At 40.5% G+C, this 6766-nt stretch overlaps 1 non-coding gene and 1 pseudogene across 1 annotated transcript; both read right to left on the reverse strand.

Annotated features, from left to right (window-relative positions):
• Positions 1 to 5212: 5212 nt before the first annotated feature.
• Positions 5213 to 6428, reverse strand: LOC102902974 (putative ATP-dependent RNA helicase DDX5 pseudogene; annotated as a pseudogene).
• On the reverse strand, positions 6377 to 6485 carry LOC121821013 (U6 spliceosomal RNA). Its single transcript, XR_006061723.1, has one exon. It is a non-coding gene; the product is annotated as a U6 spliceosomal RNA (small nuclear RNA).
• Between the last annotated feature and the right edge of the window lie 281 nt (positions 6486 to 6766).

The raw sequence follows: 6766 nt of genomic DNA on the forward strand, positions 1-6766 counted from the left end.
ACTATTTCACTCAGAGTAATAACCTTTCTGTAACTCTGAATCTTCAAGCACTAATCAGAGTAGAGACAACCTGATTGGACGGGGGTGGGGGGGTGGGGGGGCGGGGGGGGCAGCCTTGTGCACCGAGAGTCTACTGTAACACTTGAGTAGCCTGTGTTCGCTTCAGTTCTCTGTGAACATGTGCTATAGCCTGCATCTCCTGCTTCTTAGGGCTGGAGACCCAAGCCTACATGGGAGACAGAAGGCCACAGAGGGCCAAAGATAGCATCAGAGGGCTCACAGAGGATGGCCCCCTCCTCGACAAATACTCCTGGTTTTTGGTAGTTTTTTCAGTGTTGGGCATGCTAGGTAAACACTATTTTACTGGACTGCCTCTCCAGCCCTGGTATCTTTTTATGGCTATGACCACACCCTGATTTTGGAGGCCTGAAATACTGTGCCAGCCCAAGACTGGATTTTGTTGTCTTTTGGCTGAAGAGGGAAAGGAGTTGTGACTTACTTGGACATCCTGTTCTAGAGGGTGGGTAGCAATGGGGCAATACCTTTGTGGACTTTCTTGCTTCATAGGCAAATTCACATTACCTTTGCAAAATTCATCTTAACAGTGGTTTTAGGACAGGGCTTCAATCTGCCTATGTAGGTCTGCCTTCCCATAAAAGAAGGCCTGCTGAATTTAGGTCTGAATCAGATCTTAGCTCCATGTATAATAACTCCTTTTCAACTGGTATAAACAAGGCCCAGGATATGGCTACAAATACCCTTAACTTGTTTTTATCTTAAGCAACTTTCTAACTTGAAAGTTGGTCTTTATTCTACTTAAACTGTCATTACTGGAGTCCATCCCAATCTTAATTAACTAATTAATTGTTCATCATCGTCATCATCATCATCATCATCATCATCATCTCTATTGGCTCTCTAATAGTTTAAAAATGTTAAAATTTCCTTCTGGAGGGAAGGGGAGAGTCTTTGAGTCTCCTTAAAAGAGTGTGTGAAGAGCCAGAGTTGGGTTTCAGGAGGTGGGGGAGCACTTCATAAGAGGTGACACACACCTCTATGACCAAGTGCCCTCAGGATCAGTGCACAGGTGACATTTGAGTCTAACTATGTTTTCACATCTCTACTTTATCCTGCACTCTTAGTCCAACAAAAATGGACTGAGCACTTACTTAGCATCAGGCAGGCTCTGGGCTGGCAGCAGAGATCACAGAGATCACAGTTCCAGCACCTGGGGCATGCAAACTTGACTTCTAGTATCTCTTCTTCTGTTTCAGTGTTACTTGACAAAATGTGCTCCATGGCTCCATGGTATTCTCAACTGCTTTTATGCACCTGTAAATCTGGATAACAGTAATCATTCGGGGCTGTGTAGGGATTCCATAAACGACATTCTGAGAGGCATCATTCACATCCATGTCTCACTCAGCACCTCACTCTCACCGATTGTTCTGTTTTCCACAGGACAATTCATCTTCCAAGAGGAGTTTAGTAGTGTTTTAAGTCTTTGAGTGGGCACCACAAGATGATATTATGAGCAGGTCTGGATCTCAGAGCTCAAGTAGAAGGTGCTGCCACCCCAACATTTTCTATCATTTGAAAGTATGGTTTTCTGCCATCCCGTTGTCTTGCTGTGTGGCAGAGGCCGCCCTTGAGCTTGTGGATCTTCTGCCTTATCCTACCAAGTGCGTGTGTCAACACGCTGAGCTATTTAATCTAGTTCACAGTTCATTTCAGGTGTAGCTAATGAGCAAAACCTTTATGTATTTACAGTGCACCAACAGTTTTTTAATTTAATCATCTGAATAGCTAAAACAGCCATACTAGCTAAGTGAACAACTGTTAAAATAAGAACAGAAAGAAATGAGAACAACAACATTAGACATAGAATGGAATCATAAGCAGTATTTTATTGGTCCAAAGGAAATAGGAAAAGAGAAAAGGAACAAAATAGACATGTCTCTACTAGGAAAAAATAGAAAGATTTTGAATTTCAGCTAAGCCATAATAATGACCACAGCAATTAGTCATTATAAGGATCAATATACAAATAAGTTATACTATAGTAAAGCAGATTGAAAGAAAGAGCTCTACCATGCTAACACTGAAGAGCTAGAATGTCTATATTAATATCAGACTAGATAATTTAAGCAGTGAATGGTGTTACTGGGGATAAAGAGTACCATTTGGGGCTGCAGAGATGGTAAGGCCATGGAGAGTATTTGCTGATCTTACAGAGGACAGGGTTTCAGCTCCAAGCACCAACACTGGGTGCCTTACAACTACCTAACACCCTCTTCTGGCCTCTGTGGGTACCTGCATGACTCTGGTGCACATACAGACCAACAGGTATGCATACACACATACATATACAATAAAGATAAAAAAATCCTTAAAAAGAGTACAATTTTATAATAATAGTCTATACACCAGTAGGATATAACAGACTTAAATTTATCAGAAAATAACAAACAGAATTTCCAAATACACAAAACAAAAAAACTAATAGAACTATAAGGAGTTATAAAAATATACAATTATAATGAGAAACTCAACATCTCTCAATAACAGATCAGTTAGAAATTAATGCAGATGTGTAGGATCTACACATTGTAAACTAACTTGACATAATTGGCCTTTATAGATGGTTTCATCCAGCAGCAGCATAACACCTGGTACTCTCCCTGTGACAACCCACCACCTGAGTCAGCTCTCTAGCTTCTTCTGTTTGTGCAGAAGAAAATGCTTCTTCCCACAGAGGGTACCATTGTTCTGGGCCTTTGCAGGCCATGGGAGACTACATGGAATTCCTGTCCGATGTGTGGAGGCCCCGCCCTCACTCACTGCTGCTGGAGAACCTAGCAGTACTCCAAGAGAAGGTCATTGTTTCAGAAGAATAGCTCACCTGGCTCAGGATGAAGTCAGAGACTGAATCTCAATCAAAGCTCTAACCCACACACTGTTACCTGGTGAGGAGCAGAGCAGCCTCTGGCTGTGTCTAAATCTATTAATATCAGCATACTAGCATTGCCCTCAGAGACTTGGCATCGGAAAAACAGCAACACTAGAATTCTAGGACTGCTGAAGGTAAGCAGGAAAGATCCCTCCACAACCTCCTTAGGAGATTTTATTTTGTTGGATAATGTATGATCAGTCTTTTTCACCTTTACCTTCCTAAATGCAGAAAATTTATGAGTAATTGGAAATATGATAAAACTGAAGTCCATATACAATTGGCTTCAAGTTATAAGATGTCATTTATGTAATAACAGATTGTAGCAGTCTGGGTAAAGAGGAAAACATAAGCTAGAACAATACTTAGCATGATGATGACGTTTCATGATATCATTTTTGTGAGCTGTCTTTCCTGGGACTCCGATGGGCAAGAGAAGAATGCAGCATTAAAACAGCTGCAGCTGTGCAGCAACCTGCATGGTTTGCGATTGGGTTGCTGGGGCGACAGGGAATTGACAGATGCACACAGGAAGGCCAGGGTTGGGTGGGCTGTGCACCTCCATGGAGATGTACCAGCATCCAGAAACTCAGCGTGGTTATTATATACAGCTGAATGAATGATGAGGCAGGCTAGGTAATTTTGGCAGGGGGTCTGTCTAGGGGAGTAGTCTCAGACTGCTGTCATTTGGGAGGAGGAAGCTGTAGTTGACCCTTCCTGAACACGCTGTCAATACCTACGCTTGGACCAGAAGGCCTTGCTCTTCCCCAGAGCCTGACCTGGGCAAGAAAGACCCTGCCTTTCCCAGGGGCCTGGGGCTTTAGGGTTCTTGACATGGCCATGCTCATGTCAGCTGTACACATCCACTTAGGTATCTGCTCTCCACATGACCACCTTGACCATTACGCATACCTTACCATAGTACATGATGAGTCCCGTGTTTCTGTCAGCTAAATGGGCTTTCTCTCTGTCGCTGTCCCTCTTGCTAATATGAAGCCATGCCCACTTCATAGTGTAGTGCCTCATCAAATCTACTATGAAGTGGAGTTATACTGCTTTATGCCTATAGTTTATGTTCTTTGTAAGAGTAGACTGACATTTCTCCTCTCCTGACCTTTGTGCCATTATCTGTTCATGTATATTATAAAACTCACAATAGATTTAAACTTGATTTTGCATTAAATAACCAATTATCTTTTAAGTAATTTAAACAACATAAAACACATATCTGCCCATCTAGTTTTCTTTTCTAGTACTCTTCATATTTCTCTGTACTTCAGATGTACATCTTCTACTCTTTCTTCTGCTTGAAATATGTGGCACTTCATGTAATGGATGTCTTTTCATTGTGAATTATTTTAGCTTTCATATATTTAAAGATATCCTCATTCTGTCCTTATTTAAATGACTATTTTTATATTGACAACTTACCTGTGTATTCAATAACAATAGAAATACTACTCCAATGTGTTCTGGTTCATGTTATTTCCAAGTAAAATTGAGCTCCATTTAGATCTTTGTTTTTCTGTGTGAATATATTTTTCTTTATCATTAATCTTTAAGAAATTTGATAATGATGTGCCTTAGCATAGTTTACTGCTGGTGTGTGTGTGGGGGGGTGAATTTTATAATTTTAAAAAGTATTTTAAAATTTTGGTGAACATTCCTTAATGCCGTTTGTCCACCTCTTTGAGAGGCTCAGACACATGAGTCGTGGGCCTCTTGTCATGGGACCACAGCTTGCAGGTTCCTGATTTTCTGTCAACTCAGAAAATTTCTGTTGTGTTTTCAACTTGCTAATTTTTTCTTCAGCGCTGTCCAACCCACTCTTTATCTGATCTCGAATATGCTTCATTCAGACCTTGCAGTTCTTTCTTTAGAAGTTTGACTTGGGTCATTTTTCCATAAATTATCTTTCAGTTTTTAATTGGTATGATCAAATATTCTTTTATCTTCTTTTTTTCTTTCAGTCTTCAAATCTCTTACTGGAAGGCCATGCACAGCTTTCATTTATTGTATTTGAAATCACTGTATAATTACTTTTGTGAAAACACTGCCTGAATTTTCTAGGACAAAAAGAAAACCCTAAAACTTGTTTCAGGAATGGAGAAAAATGTCCAGTTTAAATGGGGAAAGAAGTGCACATAATTACTGCTGCACTGAGGTCATTTCTGTGTCCCATCTTTCTTAAATCTCGTCTGATGACATAATATAGAGAACAGTTATGAAAACAGACATTTGCATAGACTCACTTCTAAAGTCTTATTGAGAATATCTTGTTGGCCTTGGATAGCAGGTCATAGGCACAGCAGCTGTGGTAGCAGGATCTGCATATGCCTGTTGGTGCACACCATTGTGAATATTTGCAACATTACTTCCAGATTGCTGAGTGCTATTGTAAATGTTCTGGTAAATCCCTGTTGGATTATCTGTCCTAAAACTGGTCTGTATACCAGCACATACAAAATCACTCCCAAAGCTCCCATTGGTATAATTTGCAGCACTGTAAACACCATTGAGTATTAGCCCCCAAATCTCTCTTAAGCAGACTAGGGTATCCTCTGTCATAATTTTCCCTGTCTCTAAGGGTATTAAATCCACCCTTTTGCCCTCAAAGTACCTGTCACAATGGTCATCCTTCATGCCTCCTCTATCCCTGGAATGACCTGAACCTCTGTCTTCATCCACTGAAGCAGTTTGGGATTAATTGCTTGATTAGCTTCCCAAATCTCAGAGATAAGATGGCTCCCTTGCTTTACGTTATTAGGTGTAAGGAAAGTGTATGCTCTGCCTGTTTGGATGCTGTGAGGAGTTCTTTCAGTTGGATGAGTATAATCCTCTGAGGAGGTAGGGTAGTCACATCTCCCACACTTATCCCTCCGAGGACCACATCGATAGTGATCAGAGTAGCTTTTCCATGTTTGAATTCCTTTAGAACCCAGCCTTGCTCCTCTTGACTCTTGTAGCCATGGATACCCATGGCAGGCCACCCAACTCGTCTCATTTTTTCTGGCAAGTTCATCACGTTTTCTTCTGGTTTCAACAAAAACAATGGTTTTATTCTCCTCATGGATGATCTCTTTCATTAGATGAATAAGTCCATCCTTTTCTACATCATGACACACATCTACCATCTTTGCTATGGTTTGCACTCAGTTCTAGTGCACCGATATTGATATGAATACGGTCTGTCGGGAAATCTTCAGCAAACTGCCTTGCTTCTCTTGGCCAAGCTCTACATTAGAATTTGCCTGTAAGGTCCTTATTGATCCACAGTTGTCCTTAGTTGGGGTTCAGAGCTCATGTCAATCATTCTATCAGCTTTACTGAGGACAAGGTAGGTTGTTCTTCTCAAATCGGTTTCCCCGTACTCTAAAATGTCAATCAGTCCTTCAGGTGTTGCAACACGGATTTCCACACCTCTCTGAAAATATGGAATGCTTAACAAATTTTTGTGTCTCCCTTGAGCGGGAGTCATGCAAATCTTCTGTATCATTCCAATTTTAGTGTATGTGCTGCTGAAGTGAGTGAGCAATCTTCTGTCTTCTTGAATGTAACAACATTATTCTAATCACTTTCAATGTTCTGGTCTACTAATTCTACCATGGACAAGTCTGAATTCCTTGATTTTTCTTTTAATTATGCTGACATTTTTTTCTACATCTTTGTAGGACTATTTTTATTGGATCACAGAGATTATGAATTTGTTCTTGTTAGGTGTCATGTATTTTAGTGTTCTTATAAACATTTTGAGCTTTATTCTGAGACACTGTAAAATTATTTGGAAGATCAAGGCTCTACTTTTTCAGGCCAGCT

The sequence above is a fragment of the Peromyscus maniculatus genome, chromosome 10 (assembly GCF_049852395.1).
Source record: "Peromyscus maniculatus bairdii isolate BWxNUB_F1_BW_parent chromosome 10, HU_Pman_BW_mat_3.1, whole genome shotgun sequence".
In the NCBI taxonomy this organism is placed as follows: Eukaryota; Metazoa; Chordata; class Mammalia; order Rodentia; family Cricetidae; genus Peromyscus; species Peromyscus maniculatus.